General features: G+C 35.6%; 1 protein-coding gene across 3 annotated transcripts in view; it reads left to right on the top strand.

Annotated features, from left to right (window-relative positions):
* The window catches only part of Acvr2a (activin A receptor type 2A), a 79,519-nt gene that overhangs the window by 2,853 nt on the left and 57,147 nt on the right, over positions 1 to 19,519 (top strand). The window contains exon 1 of one of the 3 annotated variants that reach the window (XM_021248412.2): positions 1,000 to 10,524. The exons of the other annotated variants lie outside the window; for them this stretch is intronic. The gene's annotated coding sequence lies outside the window, so the exon portion shown is untranslated. Of the gene's footprint in view, positions 1 to 999; positions 10,525 to 19,519 lie in introns of those variants that run through there. 3 annotated transcript variants of the gene reach the window in all.

The raw sequence follows: 19,519 nt of genomic DNA, 5'->3' as shown, positions 1-19,519 counted from the left end.
ACCATGAGGTTGACTATTTTTATGAGAATTAAGAAATTTATCAGGTTGTCAGAGTTTTGTTTCTGGATATATGTTTATCTCAAATGGGAATCAGTAGTAAAGAATTTATTTTAGGTATTAAGGATGGATATTTACTGTGTTCTTTAGCATTTTGTAGACTTTGATTTTTTTCAGTTTCCATCCTGTTTTCTGGAAACATTGTGCAGACCATTCTTGTAAGATATGGCCAAGTATAACTTTCTCCTTTCTCAGTCTAGAGGAAACATTTTTAGTTTTGCCCTCATCCTGGAATGCCTTTAGATTCCCTTTGATTTTGAATTTTTTATTCCTTTTATCCTTCCTCAGATTCTGTTTCAAAACAAATCTACTTCTCAGTTTTTTTTAAAAGAATCATGCTTAATTTGTTTTTCATAGTTTGTTAAAATGTGAGATGAATTTGATTATTTACCCTAGTAGTACTTAGGTTTATCTACCTAGAATGATGCAGCTATTGTGGCATTTGAGTTGCATTGAAGTAAGTTGAGAATTCATTTGGATTCTATGGGAGCTAAAGCAGTGTGGTTAATATATTTGATGAAATCAGAAATGGAGATGTAGTAATTATGTTACATTTTCTTCAGTTTAGCTCTGCAGTACTTAATTGTGTTTGGTGCACATGTGGGTGCGGGTTTGTGTATGGTTGGAGGGAGAGTTGGCATTACAGAGTCTTCTGGGACTCGTCTGAACTTTGGCTAACAAGCATAGATATTAAGTGCTTTGTTTTCTAAAAGGCATCATCTCTTAAGTGTTGCCTATGATCAAGTCCAAATACAGTATAATATGTTGAAACTTGCAGACCAGAAAAACAAAAACAATATCCCCTGATTTCATTTTGAAATTTGTATTTATGCTCTAAGTCAGTAGCTCTCAAGCTGAGGTGTTTGGCCCCTCACCCTTGGCAACACTCGGAGACATTTTTGGTGGTCTCAGTGGAGTGGGGAGGTGGGAGTGGGAGGGGTTTGTGTGCTGCTGACACCTAGTGGGTGGAGGGCAGGTAGGAGCGCTGCTTGTCCCACAGTGTACAGAACAGCCTCCGCAACAAAGAATCATCCGGCTCAAAATGCCCAGAGTGTTGAGATTGAGGAATCATGTTTTAAACTCTTCAGGTTTTTTTTGTTCAATTTTAATTTTTATTTAAGACTTTTTTGTGGTACATAATGATCACATTCCTTGCGGGGAGTTCGTATATACACAACATATCTCAGTTCTTTTTTCATTCATCCGCCTTCCCCTAAACTTTTTTTTTTTTCTAAAAGCATTAGTATATTGGTAAAATGGCTGTGCTTTCTCATGCCCCAAAGTTAATATCTAAATCTTCTCAGTACATAGCATTGATCTTCAGGTGTCTTTGTATTGAAAGGTTTTCTGTTTTTTGTAATCTTTTAAAATTAGAATATGATTAAATTAGGGAAATAGACTATAATCATATATATTATTTCATCCTGTCCTTTAATAAGTTTATTTTGGTGACTGTTAGGAATAAACTCTCCAATTACCTGTTTTGATGGCATGTTCATGAAGACTACGTGTTCATGGATATGAATGGTTAGTAATGTATCGTTTAATTATATTTGCATTTGATCTAATATTTTCTCTGCTATAAGTATTTTTATTTCCTTTAAGGATCTTTCTTTTTATCCCTGTTGAAATCACTGGGCTGAATGGCTGTGAAGAGTGTGTGTGTATGTGGTTGTGTATGTTTAACCTGGTGCCTAAAAGTTTTTTGTATCATATGGGAAAAATATGTTCACTACTATGTAGTCACTGAATGGTTTCAAGGTATAAATTGATTTGAAAAATTTTTTCTTTTGTCTAGTTAACTTTAATCTCAAGAAACTTTTAAAGTGGTTTAATTGTTGAGAAGCATTAGCTGGGTTTTGATTACCATTAGACGCTTTTAGGATGCACTAAGTAGTCTGTGATCAAGGGAATTTTATGAATACTTATGCCCTTCTAAAGGTTACATTTTAATCATAATAAATACCTTATTTTGAACTCTGGATTTAAGAAAGTTAATTCAGCCAGCCAGTATAAGAATTACAATGAAACTCTTAAAATAAGTAGCACTATACCACAGAGGAAAATTCTGAAGTCACTCCCACAAAAATATGCAAATCAGCCTCATACTGTTTTTGTAACATACCTCCTCATAACCTCCTTCTGGTATTACTGACATTTTTACCTTTTGGGTCCACCAGACCTACTGTTTGTAAGAAGCGATGCATAATTAAACTGAATGAGATTTTAATAATCTCAAAATTGTTCCTTCAGATTTGAAGACTTAATTTAGTTGCATTTTTACTTTCATAAGTACTCTTATTTCTCATTTTTCTGTATATAAATCAGTAATTTAAATCTGTCTTTGCATGCTGCCTTGTTTCCACTTGTCATAGTGTCCGTAAGACCCTGGTTAGGTAGTTGGTGACATTTGATACTAGAGTCAGTGGTACTACATCTTTTACTTTTTATGTTGTAAACTCATCATTTTTTCATTTCCTTTCATTTTAGTTCTCATTTAACTTTTCTCCCTTCTTTGTCTTCTGCTTTTCTGCCCTCTCTCCCTTCTGTATGTACCTTTACAATAGGTTGCCTGCTTGTGGAACCTAGTTATGCTAAGCATCCTGGGTGCCATGGTTTGATGAAACGAATTGAATTTGGAATGCTTGATCACTGACCAGTCTTTTTCATTGTTTTTCATTCGATGGTTTCTGAACTACCATATATATATATTTGGGAATAGTGTTGTTCTCTTGAAATCAAATGGCCTGAACTTTAGATTGCTCTTATTTACTTTTATTTAGGTTTTCCTTAACTTTTTGCTGCTTTCAATCTCTTATTATTCATTCATCATCTCTGTAAGCCAATATTTGACCAGACCTGAGAGTGTATTTATCTCCACTGATGGGCTCACATTAGACATCTTCTGTGGTGGATTTAATTCTGTTAGGTTATAACAGTCATGTCTAGACAGAACATTGATTTCAAATTGACTATTGAACTTGAAAGTTCCAGGAATAGTGTATAGAAGTGGAATGTAAGAATAAGAAAACTGTTGTACTGTATATTGCAGTTGACTTTGTGTCATTCTCCAGCTAGGTTTCTGTTTGTCATTTTCATATACCCGATGGATCTATCTAGTGGTCAGATTTTGTTTAATAAGGGGACTTAATGGAAATGTGTTGTTATCTCTGAGATTGAATTTCATGAACTGCTAGAATGGTGGGCTTAAGGAAAAAATTGGGAGGTTCTTATGGACCACCATGTGGTCGTGGTGGTTAATAGACTTGGGTTCTGGTGCTAGTAGTGCCACCATCTAACTCATCTGTCATTTTCTTTTACCTGAATTATTGTAGCACCTTCCTAGCTAAGACTAGCTAGTTCCTTGTCACTACTTCTTAGCAATCCTTCCACTTACCTACCAGAATAACCTTATTAAAAAATAGATCTGAATATGTCATTCTTGATTAAACCCTTCACTGACTCTGATTCACCTTTAATGTAGAATCTAAAGTTGTAGAATGATATATAAGGTCCTTCATAATTTGGTTCCCATCTATGTTCTCTAACCTCTTGGTATGGTAGTTAAGAGACTAAGGTCTAGAGTTAGACTTCGTGGTTTAAATCTTGGCTTTCCAACTTAACTTTGGCCAAACTCACTTCATCTTCAAGTGCTTCAGTTTTCTCATGTACAAAATGAGGATATTAAGTTTATACCTCAGAGAGTGGTTTGAAGATTAAATGGCACATAAATGTGAGGTATTTTGCTGCTGTTCCTCTTCAGGATGAATTCTATATTCTAGTCATACAAATGCAAATTGCAGTTTCTTGAATTTGTCATCCATTATTGTGTATCAATATGGTGCCTTTATACATGTTGTTTCTTCCTCTTTTACTTACTTAACTCTTGCTTTTTAGACTAAGAAGTATGGTATCACCTCTTTAGAAATACTTTCTCTGCCACCCAACCTAGATTTAATTGCTTTCTGTTCATCTAATACCTTATAAATGACCTTAATTTCAGTAATTGCGAATGTTTACTATCCTATTTCTACTTTAGTGCAGATGTTTACTGGTTTCTGCTCTTAGAAAACATCTTCCCTTTATCCACAGCCTCATTGCTAGAACCTGGCTCACAGGAGTTGCTCAGCAAATGTTTATTAAATGAATGAAATGAAATTATTTCACTTTTCTGGGCTAGAGATTTCTTCTATGTTAAGTGATGAATTTTGATTTGTTGATCTCTGAATATGTTTCTATTCTAAAAGCTTTTTCATTCTACAATTTAGGATTAGAATTCAACAGTGACATTTTGATTAAAAATTATTTTGCTGGTAGTAATGTTGATATGCTTAGGTTCTCTTCATTTTTTAAAAATATGCCTTATCTCTCATTGTTAGACTATATAATTTGAATTGTATATTTTAGACGCGTTCTTACATATCTTTAGGTCCAGTGGCTTTCATACTTTCTGACCATGACCCATGATAAGAATTGCACATTTATTACAATATAGTTTTCAATGTAGGTATGTAACTCCTAAAATATACTTTTCTAGTTCAGCAATTCCTTATTCTCTCTACCCAGTATCTCTGAGTGGAGAAGAAATATGTGCAGTGAAAAACATGCACACTAAAAAAACTGTGCACTGAAAATATGGTCATTAATTAATCTATAATATGTACCTAGGTATGGGATATAGGAAAAAACTCGTCCCCGAAATAACTTGTACCTAGTCTGGCTGAATTCTTCTCTCTTATGGACTAGTTATATAAATTAAGCACAAAGAAGAAGCTGAAACAGAATTAGATTGTAATTTTGGAGAGCTTGGACTTTTTCATGTAAGCTTGGACTTACTGGAGAAGATAGATCCTAATATTAGGGGGAAAAGTTTTAGCAGGAGATTAAGAAGGATAATTCATCTTATGAAAGAAAAGGCACAAAATAGCATCAGGACTACAAAAGCTATTTGAGAGTAAACTTGACCATGGATAGAAGACAAGTTGGGATGGAGGAGTTTTGCCCTAATTTGTGGAAGAGATTTGTGAGGAGAGATACTTCTGAAGAGATAGGACAGTATCAGTAGAAAGGGTAAACCCAGATGAAAGTAATTAAAACTGAGAAGATGTAGGAGTGGATGATACAGGTAGAAAGCACCTTCACATCTAAGAGTACAGATAGATAAGGATTAAGATGATGAACATGAATGAACATACACACTAGGGTTGGAAAAATAAAAGTATATAAAAATGAGACCATGTGATATTCTCTTAGAGGGGAAGACACTGATGGATGTGTCTCCACTGTGAGGGCTACAATAGCGTTCTCAGCATTATGGCTCAATGTGTTGTTTATATTGAAATAATGGTCATTTGAAAAATTACCCACACTAGATTATATTCTCCTAAATCTATATGAAGCATTTTCCTTATAGTAAATTATATAGAAATAGATGTCCTATAGACATAGATTTAGATACTTTTCTGAACTTAGTATATACTAACCATGACTGAAGCCTAAACCTTTGAGTGATCATTCTTTTAGACTAGATAGAAGCAGTTTTTCTTTGATTGTAGTCACACTGGGTATGTCTTTATTCCCTAATGTTGCTGAAGCAAATAAATATAAAGCAAGAAGATAGTTACTAGATTAGAAAGACTAGCTGTGGGGAGGGTTGCCTTATAAAAAATTTTCAAAATTAATTAAACCTTACATATTATAATAAAAATAAGCACATTTATAAAGCTTAGAGGGTTTTTCTTACGTATGATTACAGTCTTGATATTTTATAGAAATGAGGCCATTATTAGGAAAAAATCTGTTGTTCATGTCTTTACAATGATATATGATAAATTGGGTTTGTTTCAAGGTATTAGTCTAAGACAGAAGGACATGAACAAATTACAAGAGCCTAGGAAGTTTCTGAAACTGATTAATTTTTTAGATTTGCAAACCAGTATGTATGAAATGAAATAATATTCCGCATAACACAGTAGCTGGTCTGGAGAATCTTTCCCCTACATATGTTAGTCATTAATCTATCTTTAAGTGTAATTTAGAAGGATGTGATATGTAAGACATTTAAAAGTATAGATTTAGTTCTTGGGAGATATTTTTATATATGCAGGTATGTTATTAATCAGTTAATATGAAATAATTAAATTATATAGCCAGAGGAAATATCAATATAGAGAGACAGATAAGTGGCAGGAAATAAATAGAGCATGCAAATTTCATGGTTCTTTACAGAGTGCTTTAAGGTCTCATTGTGCTAGCATGCTTTAAAAAGAAACATTGAAATGAATTTTCACCTCTCTTTATTGGAATGTAAAATTTTTTTTTTTTGGACAACTTCACATAAATTTTAGGTGTTTTAAAACTTTTTATGTAAGTTTTGAAAGATTTTCAAGTCTGTTTTTAGATGCTAACTATAAGCTTAGTCTGCCATTCAAATTCTTACGTTTCTACTGACTCTTCTCTGACCTTTGACAATCTCACTTTACTCATCTCTAAAGACAATAAAGTAGGTATTTGTTCATTTAACAAGTATTGGAATATACGCTGGACTGTGCTAAGTGCTTAGAATGTAGCAGTAATAAAGACATACATGATTTTTCCCTTATGGAGCCTATAGTCATAAAATAAGGAATCAAATGAGTCAAATAATTACAGATTGCCATATATGCTATCAAAGAAACTAGCAAGTTTCTGAGAAGATAACTGTTTGCTTCACAATCACATACAATCTCTAGTTAATTGCCTTATTTATCTACTTATTTATTGTCTTTTCAATTGCTAGAGTGCAAGCTCTATTGGAAGAGGGGATGTGGGTGTCTGACTTGTTTATTATTACAGTGTTCCCTGAACATAGTAGAAGCTCAGTAAAGATTTAATTGGCTGCCTGAAGACATTAACATAGATGGTACTGCACTGGAGAGTTACAGGCAAGATCATGCAGGGCTTTAATCTAATAGGGAAAGGAGTTAGAATAAAATGCAAGGAGGAACTAGATCTGGGTTATATGTTCAGATCACTTTGGCAAGTATCTGAAAAATATATGAGAAGTATGTAGGAGTAAAGAGGTGAGACCAGTTAGCCTGTTGTATCATTGTAAGGAAGAGACACACTCCAAGATTCTAGCTTTAAACATTCTCTGACTGTACTTTATACTTGCTAGTCTTCTGTGGCTATTTTTGAGTCTCATTTTTCCTACTTATTGTTACTTAAAAAAATAGGCTTCTTATGAGCATGAGAACTTTGAATACATGTCAAACAACAAAACGCAAAAAGAAATGATAAAACACAGGCTAGAGGTTATTGAGTTTTTATGACAAATTCCTATCTATATTTTGTGCCTCTGCTAGTTTACATTCTTATTTACTCAAACATTCCTATTTCTGAAAGTTTGGCTTTGCTCCTTTCAAATACCTATTTTTTCATAAGATCACCCACTACAACTTTATTGTTTGAAACATTTAATATGATAGATACAGTGTTAAAAGCTCAGAAGTAGAAATTCTTAGGAATTTTTCTTTTCAGGTTGCCAAGATCTTACAAGAAAGGCTAAAAGGATAAACAGTTAATACCTTGGGTTATTAGTTTTACTCAAGAGGTGCAACCTCTAACTGCAGATAGTCAGCTTGATATTTTTACCTGGAAAGACTGCAAGCCTACTCAAGCTGATCCTCACTTCCGAAGAATGGAGTAAAAGGTTAGGGTAAGAGAAAAGTGTAGTTAGACTTTTTCAATTTTAAGTCAGTGAAGCATAGTTTGATCTTTTATTTACAAGTCTTTTACTGCTGTAGCCCAGGAATATTTTCATGTCAAGAACTGTAGTTTCTAGTTAGTCTGACATTATATATTTAACAGCCCTAATTTAAAGTGTTTTTTAATAATCAGTAGCTAGTCTTATATCTGTGCTATGAAAGGAAATCAGCTCACTAAGCCAGAGAACAGAAGAATAGATTACATTAGTCATTTATAGAATTTTCTGCCAATGAAACATGTGATTTACCGATGAGGAGGAAGGATAGTTATTAGAGATAAAAACTAATATTGTTGGTACAAATATAGCTGTTTGTTAATAGAAATGGTTTTGTAAAACATAATAAAGCTATAAAACTGCCTTTATCTTCAAATTCAGTAATTAATTTTACAATTCTTTTGTTTGTTTTTTTTTTTGAGACAAATTCTCACTGTGTAGTCCAGGCTGGCCTTAAACTCACCGTGTAGCTTAGGCTGACCTGGAACTCATTGGTGATCCTCCTGCTCAGCCTCCCAAATGCTGGGATTACAGGCATGCACCATCAGGCCTGGCTAATTATATAATTCTTGGGCTAGTATTAGAGCAGTATTAGAGCAGATATTCTGCAGGGTGTTGGGTCTCTCTCTGCCATGGTGTGATACATTGTGTGAACTTAATATAACCTTATTTCTATAACCTTAATTTCTTCATCTATGAAGTGGGATTTGTGATGCTCATTTTACAATATTACAGCGAGGATCCATTGAGTATCCAAGGCTACACAAACAAGCCCAAACACACTCACATACACATATATACATAAAACCTTTTAGATTTTGAAAGGTTATGACAAGTATGTGTATCTGACAGTGATGTTTTTCAAGGGCTGGAGAGAGCAATAGGAAGGGTTCACTTAAACTATGATAACACTTCTAATTCAGAATTTGTAATTCTTAATTCATAGCCAGGGATTTAGCTCAGTGATTCCAGCGCCTGCCGAGCAGGCGCAAGGTCCTGAGTTCAATCCCCGGAACCAGGAAAAAAAAAAAATTCTTAATTCATAGATATTTGTCTTTAAACTGTCAATGAATAAAGGGTTAATTCCACAAGCAACTGAATATCCAATATTAGGAAGTTTTATTTGTTACAGTGACCTTAAAGGCATTACATGATATGGGCCCTGTCTAACCTCATCTTTTGCCATATTGGTCTTCTGGTAGTTCCTACAACAAACCATTTGATTTTTATTCCTTTTTTAACCCCACTTGCCTTCTGTTTAAATTTAGAGAGGAACCATATCTGACTTAGTTACTGTAGGGTTGCCAGTGTTTAGCACATAATAGGTGCTTTACAAATATTTGAGTGAGTGTTGGATGCTTTCAGGTGTTTAGGAGACGGGTTTGCAAATTTTTTGGTAAAGGGCCAGATAGTAAGACAGCTTTCTGTAGTTACTTAACTCTGCCAAACCATTGTTCAGAGGCTGTATAAAAATAAGCTATCGGGGCTGGGGATTTAGCTCAGTGGCTCCCCTGCCTGCCTCACAGGCTCAAGGACCCGAGTTCGATCCCTGGTACTAAAAAAAAAATATGCTAGATTTGATCTTTGGGCTGTAGATTGCCAGTCTCTTGGACACTGTATAGGTGGCACCTCATCCTTCAGTTTATAAGTTAGTAAGTTCCAAAAACTTTCTTTGGAACCTAGGAGACATGTCTTATAAAATCATTATAGTATGTGTTGGTTAACTTCCCAGACCAATCCACAAACCTTTTTTAGCTCCTGTATTGTATCTAAGCAATATGGTAAAACTTTACCCTCAAGAATAACACTGTCTCAGGCCCAGGGATTTAGCTCAGTGGTGCTGCACCTGCCTCGCAAGCGCAAGGTCCTAAGTTTGATCCCCGGTACTGGAAAAACAAAAATAAATAAATAAAAGAATAACACTGTCTCAAAGGGAAAATGAGTTTAGTATTCCCTCTTGGACCAGAAGAATCACAGACTTTCCTCATTATTATCATAATTTCCTTCTGCCTCCTGGGCTTTGCATCCTAGGAAGTTTTAGGGGCTCCTGTGGCCTGGTGATGGTAAGACTAAAAACAGCTTTATGCTTGTGATTAGGGAGGAGGAAGTGGGAGAAGAAAGTCTGGGAGAAAGAAGAAAGTCTGCGAGAGGGAAGAAGAAAATAAGGTACTTTTCTTTGAAATCAGTGTAGGAGGTCAAAATTAACAAAAAGAAAACAGAAAATATCAGAATGAATCACACGTAGAGTATTGTTGGTGAAGCTTCAGTTGTGTGTGATTATATGTGTATATGTACTGGGTTACAATGAAAAATGTGTATTTCTGACTGTAGTTTCTGGTCTGAACAGTTTAAAAGCCCATTTTCTAAGGGTTTGAGATACTGATCTTGAGGGTTTTTTTTTTTCCTCTCTCTCTCTTTATTGTATGTGAGAGCCCACTGTTTATTACAGTGTGTCTCTGGTACAGAGTTTCTTTATTGAGTAATTACCTTTTTTTTTTTACAGATGAGAAAACAGGGTCAGTCATACAGCTAATAAGCTTCACAACAGAGGCTCACCTTATTTTAGCATACGTGCTTCATCCATTGTACTATGGGTGAAAGAAGCCCTGTATGACCTGCTTTGTGTTTGGAGTACAAAAATCACCTTAATTGGTGACATTCCACCAGACTGAGACAATGCATAGGCTTCAATGATGGGCAGAATCACTGGAAAGGTGAAGAAAATGGTTAGTAGTAAAGAATGATACACTGTATAAGAGAACAGGGACTTTGCCTTTATGTTTTTTCTTCTTCCTTCTACTGTCTTTGCCCCTTCATGTCTTACCAGAAGTTGGAGTCTTAACTCATGCTAGAAATAGCAGGGACTTGAGGATGAGGTTTAGTGAGGAAGAGTAATATAATCGTCTCTTTAGCTGAAAGGGGAATGAGGACAGAAACCCAAGCAGCAGGGCCACCTGGCCACCCAGGTGGCAATTTACAGGTGGGTGTAGGTAAAACAGAGCCTGCTATTAAATTGTGTTACAAGCAGAAGTCTTGGCTCTGGAGGTTTGTAGCTTTGAAATGCTAATTGAAAATAGTTCCTTTTAAAGTTACATGAAAGGAAATCCTCTTTAGAGCAACACTTGGTTAGACCAGAGTCAGTTACTAATTTTAAGTACTTAAAAATCATAGTACTGTACATATCTTTGAGATTTCTAACTCTTTTATATGAATTAGCAAATACAGTGAACATTAATTTATACTGATTCTGATCTCTGACTTGATTTAGAATTATCTTGGGAATAAAAAGAATGATAGGCTATTCTTCCCTAGAGAAGTAACCAAACCATAGCAGATACTTGGTTACTCTAATTGGATGGAAATGTAACATACCCTTAAAAAATGTATTTTATCTTTCTCTGCTGGGTTGGAATTCTTCCTGTTGTAAGAATTACTAATGGGGATTACTAATTCATATAAAATGAGTTTCAACTAATAGTACTTGAAGACTTATGTAGGACTTACTATCTTTTAACCCCATCACGTACCCTACCTCAGTGATGGTGAACCTTTTAGGACTTTCAATAATACAAACAGCCTGCCTTGGCACCGGTGCCATAGGGTTGTCACCACTGCCCTACCTTATTGCTTAGCATTTTATAATTGTTTGTTAATATATTTGTCTAACAGCTGACTTAAATTCTTTCATATTTTTCAGTGTAAAGTTAGGGTTCAGGGTAGGGTAAGAGCATTGGAGCCAGATTGTCTAGTCCGGAGGAGGCTCTGGAAAAGGGGCATAATAATGGTACCTACTTTATACAGTTGTTATAAACTATAAATTGCTATAAATTGCTTTGAATTTCTCACATGTTCTGTTCAATAGATACTAATTTCTGATATTGCTTCTTGTTATTACCTGTCTGTATCTACCTATAAACTGTTTATTAAATATGAGCAAGTTAAAATGTTATGGTTTGAATATGGAATGTCCCTCAAAATTCTGATGTGTGTGGAAGCTGATTGGCTTATGAGGGTATGGTGGCTGACTTGCTCTTGGAGGGGCCTGGTTAGAGGTGGGTCACTGGGGTGTGGCCTGTAAGGGTATATCACCCTCCCAGTCTCCTCCCTCTCTCTCTGCTTTGTGGCTTCCTCCATGGAAGGCCCTCCAGCCATGCTGTTGCTGTGTCTGAGCCAGCCAACCGTGGACTGAAACTTCTGAAACCGTGAACCAAAATAAACTTCTTTTCCTTTAAGTTGCAGGTGTCAGGTACTGTGTATGAGGAATGAGAAAGTGACTAAGACAAATGTAGTGAATTTAAAACAGGATATTCCAGAATATTTAGTAAGAAACTATACTCTTGTAATTGGCTGTGCGGTTTTGTTTAGGATGCAAATAATATATTATTTATAATATTTATTTGACTCTGGTTTAATTCTAGAAAATCATTTGATTTTCAGTGAAGAATTTTCAATTATGCAATTTAGTAGTATTGTATAATGATTTAGGGGGATTTTTTTTCATAAAATCATAGAATGGACTAGTAGTGTATCATTAATAGTATACTCCCAAATAAGAGCACCTTGAAACTTTCCTTTCCAAATGAAATAAAGGGGAGTGGTTGTGTTAGAAGAAAAACTGAAATTTCCAAAGTGTATTGGTTTTTATTTTCTCAGTATACCCGCATTTCTCAGAATAAAACATTTCTGGGAAAATAGCTTCCATCTATTAATGCTTTGTAGTTTTCTAAGTGATTTCATGTATGTTCCTATTTAACTGATTTTAACTGAACCTTTTTGAAATTGGTTCTTTTTTTTTTTCCTTTAACTCAAACCCTGAGATAATATAATTGGCCTGAAGTCACTAATCAGTGGAGCTAGAACTCTTGACTTAAATTCAGGTTTCTTTTATAAAGAATGCTTACCATCTTATAGAGAGTCTCCTTCCATCTCTTCCACCTTTAGTGGAGGAAATTTTGACTGTACTTTATAGAGTGGGTTACTTTGCAGATAATCTTTGCATCACACTTTGATTAATCCATGTTTAGAGCTTGGGGAGCCAGAAATAGCAATAGAGCAATAGGAAACAACAAAGTGAACTTTAACTTTTGAGCAGATGTTGTTTTGTTGTTTCTTGGCTAGCTTGTTTGGTGATCATAAATCCATATGTGTTAATTGTTGCCTGAAGGAAATTTGTAGGTAAGTCCTGTCCTTAATTGCTGCAGAAATGCTTTTCTCAATCACTTTTGCTTTTTGATAAAGAATGTTTAAAATTGTTTTCCTGGCTGGGCATACTTAGGTCAGTCTCATTACAGGGATGCCAGGATTTTACACTTTTTATATTATTACATTTCTTTGGTCAGAATTGCAACTGGAAAGTTTGTCACAGCCCAACCATTATGTGTAACAATAATATTACTAATGAGTACCATTTGTTAAAATTCATAACAGTTGTTGCTTATAGCATGCTTTGGGCTAAATGCTTTTAAGTTTCATTGATAGTATACATGTCTCACCCTACAAGATAAATATTATCTCCATTTTATAGATGAGCTAACTGAGTCTCAGTGATTTGCCTAAGACTATATATAACTAAGAAAGTAGCAAAGCCAGGGTTTCAAACCTAGGTCTGTAGGACTTAAATCTCTTCTTTCTATGTAATCAAATATTTTAAAACATACATTAAAATATAAGTTAGTAATACTTGGGGAGTGACTTTTTTTGAACCTGCTCTGCCATGGTTCCCTCCTCTTCCCCTTACCCTAACAATAGCTGCTATTGCTGGCATACCTTGAAACCTGTGATGAAGTCTGAAACACTTAAGTTATCAAATTGAGGTGTCGATGGCTGATGCAGCAGAGCTTTTTCTGCCTCTGAAATAAAAGTAATGGTTTGTGCACAATTATTTAATGATTCAGAAGCAGAAGTTGTTCCTTTTGGTTATACAATAAGCCAGAATCAGAAGTAGACCAGAATTCATTTGCTCTGATCACCATTCAAGTAGTTAATCAAATGTTCAAAATGAATGCATCTTCTTAAAATACTATACCTTGATTCAGAGAAGTTGAATTAATTGAAATTTCCTCTTGTAAAAGAAAATGAATCCATGTTCCTTTTAACTCATATTTGGAAAATAATTTAATAATAGTGGTCCTTACTTACTCTCTTGGTGTGTGTTACCAGTGCTGGTTGTGTGAGGAATAAAATTAGTTAATTATGAATGGTTCTAGCATTAGCATTTTTGGTTCCTTTTCCTTCATTCATATTCAGGCAGATTGATAAGCAGGTGTAATACACAACTTAGCAAGACCTTAAAAAGAGCTGAAGATGTAGGGCTGGGGATTTAGCTCAGTGGTTCTGCCGCCTGCCTCACAGCACGAGGACCCGAGTTCGATCCCCGGTACCAAAAAAAAAGAGCTGAAGATGTAGATCATTGGTAGGGTACTTGTCTAGCATGTATGAAGCCTTGGGTTCAATCCTCAGTACTAGAAAAAACCAAAAAACAAAATCACATACTTTGTGTTTCAAAATCCAAGGACCTCGGGTTTCTGTAACTATAACCTTTTTTTGAGACAGGGTCTTGCTACATAGGCCAGGCTGGCTTTGAATCCCCTGTGTAGCTCAGGCTGATCCTCCTTCTTCAGCCTCCCAAGTGTTGGGATTACAGATGTGTGCCACCACACTTGTCTTATAACTAAAGCTTTTAAAGTATTGATTAGCTTACAGAAACTGAAATAGGTTGAAGAAAATAGGAGGAAAAGGAAATGGTTAATTTCTTTTTTTGTTTGGTAGGAAGTATGATCAAAAAATGGCAAATGAGTAGTGGAAATAAGTAATAAATCCACGGGGAATCCATTATAGGAAAACTTAATGTTATACCTGTAATCCACTTAGTTATAATTGTTACCTACCAATAATCAAAGAGACAACTGCGTGCTTCTCAGTTTGCCAGGTTTTGAGGTGCTTAACTAAAAGAGCCATCTTTGATTGTTTTAGAAACCAATCACTCTGAAATGAGAAACCTTACACTCTAAACAATATATATTCTGAAAGTGCAATTTGTACACATTTGGCACATTGATTACCAAAATTAATGATGTCTGTCACCAAATGACATTGTTATTTCTTTCTTTCGCCTTCTTCTCTTCCTCCTTCCCCTCCCCTCCCTCTTCCTCTCCCCCTTCTTCTCTTCTTCCCCTTTTCCTTTCTCTTTCTCCTCCTCTCCAGAGGTTTTGGTTACTTCTTGAGATTTTACTAGATGGGATATGCATTTCAGATTCTTCTTAACCTGGTCTTTTTGATTGTTTCTCTGCTTTGTTCCTTCCTGAATGTATTGTTGCTAAACTAAAAGTACCATAAAGACAGGGATTATGGCACTCATGTCTATCATTGCATTCCCAGTGTTCAGTGCTTGATAAATGTTTGTTGTATACATTAATGTGAGAGTCTCCCTTCTTCTTCTTACTGTCCAATTTCTTGAAATGGCTGTATAATTGTGCCTGACTCCACATCTATAGCTTTTTTTTCTCTTCAGCCTACTGTTAAGCTGGAAAAGGAGTAATTCTCTCAAAGGTTAATGATTTTCTAATTGCCTACTTTTAACAAGTTCTTGTTAACTGTATTTGATTATAACTTGACTTTCTGTAAATTTGGTGCTATTATCTGCCCTTCCTTCCTTCCTTCCTTCCTTCCTTTCGTGCTGGGGATCGAACTTGGGACTTGCGCTTGCGAGGCAAGCCACGGAACCACTGAGCTAAATCCCGGGCCTGTGCCTGTTCTTTCTTGAAATTTCTTTGTCATTTAACTCTCCCCATTCTTTTCTTAATATTTTTTCTGTTCATTCTTTTGTATTGCCATTTTTTGAGAGTTTCATCCTTAATCTTTACATATCCTTCCCTGCTGAATCTCACCTTTAGTCTTAACATAGTTGTCCAGAGTTATGTCTCTGATCTCCCTATTGAGCTCCAGACTTTTTAACCCTCTAGTAAACATTAAGTGTACGTTAGGTCTGGGACTGTGATGATGAATAAGACACAGATTTTAGAGCAGTGGTGGGAACCTGTGGTACACGTGCCACAGCAGGCTTTTTGTTATCATTGAAAGCTCCATCACTACCCTAGAGGATTCAGGGCTCATTGGAAAAGGATGATTAGTAAACCACCCATTATGCAGCATAGCATACCTATGTTAGAGTGCCTTGGGATTGCAGAAAAAGGTGGCCTAGTTCAGTCTGGAAGGATCAGGTTCTGTTTTTCTGCCATGGTGCTTGAAGTGATCATGAAGGATAACTAGGAATTCACCAGGTAAATAAGATGCAAGAAATATTTTTGTTGTCTCTGACAAGCCTGGTAATTGTGCTCCCTGGCAGCAAGACAGCTCAGTGTGGAAAAGTTCCCCGGGACCTAAGGACACATAGCCTCAGACAGGCAGTGAGAGTTGTGAGCCAATGCATGCCAGCAAAATGGTATCAAGCATTAAATCCTGGACGAGTGAAGTGACTGGAAACAGGAGAGTTAGTAACATTTTCATTACTACTTGTTCAAAAGAGCAGTGTAAGGTTATGATTTACACTAAGGCTCAGAAAGTGGTCTATGCTGCATTTTTGCCCTTTTTGTTTTACCTGTTGTATAATAAAGTAGCACTTCTCAGGCCTTTTTCTTTTTCCCTCCTGTAGTAATGGGCGACCCTTGTGAATTAACACCAATTGAATTGGGAAGCGACATTAATTCTTGAGTTTTGAGGAACGGTTCTATACCAGAGATAGCAAACCTTTTAAAAGACTGAGTACCCAAACTAAAACCCACTGATTTATTGCAGAGTGCCAAATTGCAATTAAAAACTTTAATACTAAGGTTTTAGTTTAGAAAAAAACAACTCATACATTAACATCTTTTGTCTTAAAAGAAAAACACAATAACAGAGCTTTCAGTGATACAAACAGCCTTTTATTGAAAGATAAAAGTTTGCATTTGGGGTGCTTTTGTGTGTTGTTCTCTGATGCTCTGCTGCTAAGGCAGTGCTGGGATGACTTGGATGCCAAAGGTTCACCATCACTGTTTGTACCTTCTGAAAGTATCAGGTGTGAATAACCCTGGTTTTTGTGCAGTATTTTGATAATTTTTATTTTTTGTTTGTTATTTCTATTTTACATTTTAATAATTTCAGTTTTTGTTTTGTTTTTACAACATTTTAATAATTTCTCTTTTTAAATTTTCTTTTCCTAAAGATTATAAAATATTGTTCTTTTTTAATATATGTGCTTTCTGTCATTGTCTTTCATATACTTACAGCCTTAATGCAACAGCCTGGTTTTTTTCTTAGAGGCACTTTTAATAAGATCTTTTGCCTTATTCTTTAATGTTAGAAAATATTTTAATATTCACCTACTTTTATGCCCCTTAGAGAACTTCTAAAGTTGTCCTTGTTCAGTTTGGTAACTTATTGCTCAGAATTGCTTGTAGCAATCTATATATCTGCAGGTTTTGCTGTACATATGCTTTATTTGTAAAAATGTTAAAATTCACTTTGTATCATTTGTGAGGGGCAGTGACTGTTCTTCCTTGCTTTTTGCATAATTTGCTTAAGTCATTATCCACTATGATTTTAAGACCCTCGCATTTTTATGTGGGTGTGTTTCAATGTAATATTTTGAAATTGTGGAGGGAAATTCAGGAATTGTATATATTTGGGGAATGCATTTGGAGAATTAGACAAGCTTAGGTTGGTTTAGATCTCTGCTCTACATTTGCCTTTTTGAGTTAGTCTTTGAGTACAAAGTATACCTTTGCCAGAATGCTGAATTTAACATGCCATTTTCCTTGTTAGCATGCTTGTGTCTTCAGAGACAGTGTCATATTTTGTACAATATTTTGGTCTGTGTAATGCCCTGTGGGCTATCCAGTATGAAGTTGGCACTAAATATTGGAGATTTGGGCTTTATCCCTTATATCTCCAGGCCCAATAACCGATAAGGTCACTCTGCCGTGGCTCTGGATACCACAGACATTGTCTGTGACAAAGACATGAGTCTTTTAGTTTTGAGAACTGTTTACGTTGACTTTTTCTAATTCACTGACTACATCATGAAGGAGACCCCCTTTTTCTTTATTCCCTTTTGATGAGTTTCCTTTTTCATTACTTCTCAGTATGTAATGCTTTCTGCATATGTGCCGTTTTTTACCTGAGTATCCTTCTTTGTATATTTCTTTTTATACCTTCTAAATATAGCTAGACTCTTTCTCATGTACTGCTTCTTCTATGAAGGCTTTTCTCATTAACCCTTTTTATCCCTTTAGGTCTTCAGATTCCTTATTTCCTTTTTCTGCTATTAAGCACACAAATTATTTTAAATATTTTCTAAATTTTGGATATATTTGGTATTTGGATTGGACTGCAGATTTCCGAAGGGCAGAAGACGACACTTCTTGCTCTTTTGGTGTGTTTTCATAATATTTTGTATATTCTGAGTATTAAAATATGATTACTCTCTGACATTCAAGTTTCTTTTCCAGTGACCAGGCCTCATCTTTGCTCATAGCCTTCCTGCTATGTTGGTGCTAAAACTGTTGACTTTTGTGATATTAAATAGTTGTTAAGAGACATATTTTTCTTTTTTTATTGTTGAGTATATGCCAGTGAGCTAATACACCAATACTACTTAAATTGTTTAATAAGCTTTATACCTCCTGCTAATCAGTTTCTTTCCATTTTAATACTTAAATTCTAAGGATTTGAAGGGACATCAAGATATAATTTAATTTGACGTGCATTTTAAGTCAGGGTCCCTCCCCCCCCTCCCCTTGCCCCCCCCCCCGCCGCTCCCGCCCCTTTCCTGGGGATCGAACTCAGGACCTTCCTTGCACTTACGAGGCAGGCAGTGGGCACCAGTGAGCTAAATCCTCAGGGTTTTCTTTAAATAAGAAAATTTACAAAATACCTAGCCTAGGTGTTTTTGCGTTTAAATGATGTATAAATTATGTATCTAGTTATAAATACATGTTTACAGTACATATATCTATATTTTGGGGAGAGAAAAAGAGAAAGCTGTGCATTCTGCTGTGGGTAAGCTCTAGCAAGTGAAGTGTAGAAGAGTTACTCTTAGGCCTCCCACTGTCTTTTCAGTTTTAGCAAACTTGAGCAGGTATATAATAGAAAACTCATTGTATAAATATTCTGAGGCCTCAGCCCCTCTTTAGCCCTCTGGGAAGATTTTAACACGTTCTGGCCAGCTTGAACCCCTGGTGGTACATGCATGACTGTCCCATCCACTGGCTTGTATCACATGGTAGGACTGTCCCATGCCGCTTGATGGAATAGTCGTGCATGTTACTGCTGATGGTTGAGAGCTACTGGCAGTGAGGCATATGAATTGATTAAAAACAAGCTTGTCTCTTGCTTTTTGAGGTCATCTAAAGAGCTGTTTTTAAATTATCTTCTTGGTTTCTTTCACTGTGTCTGCTTGTTAACTTTTCTGCACATTTTGTTCACATTTCTTTTTCCCACTTGTATTCCTTATGATGTAACTTTTTTCCCCCACTGGTCTTTGACACAAGTAGGAGCAAAATAGTTTGTTCAGCGGCCACTATATAAGGAAGTCTCATTTGTGAAGATTGCTTGTTCTGATACAAGTTATTTAACCCAACATAGCAACAAACCTGATCATTTACTTCCCATTTCTTTTTTTGAATTAACATTGAAAACATGGAATCCATGGCTGATATGTATGTTTTCTACTACAGTAAAATG

This window comes from Heterocephalus glaber, unplaced genomic scaffold, assembly GCF_053883595.1.
Source record: "Heterocephalus glaber isolate CG9 unplaced genomic scaffold, H.glaber_assembly_v1.0 deba00001097, whole genome shotgun sequence".
Lineage (NCBI taxonomy): Eukaryota > Metazoa > Chordata > Mammalia > Rodentia > Bathyergidae > Heterocephalus > Heterocephalus glaber.
Note: the sequence above shows the minus strand (reverse complement) of the source record. Positions and strands in the feature narration are given on the sequence as shown.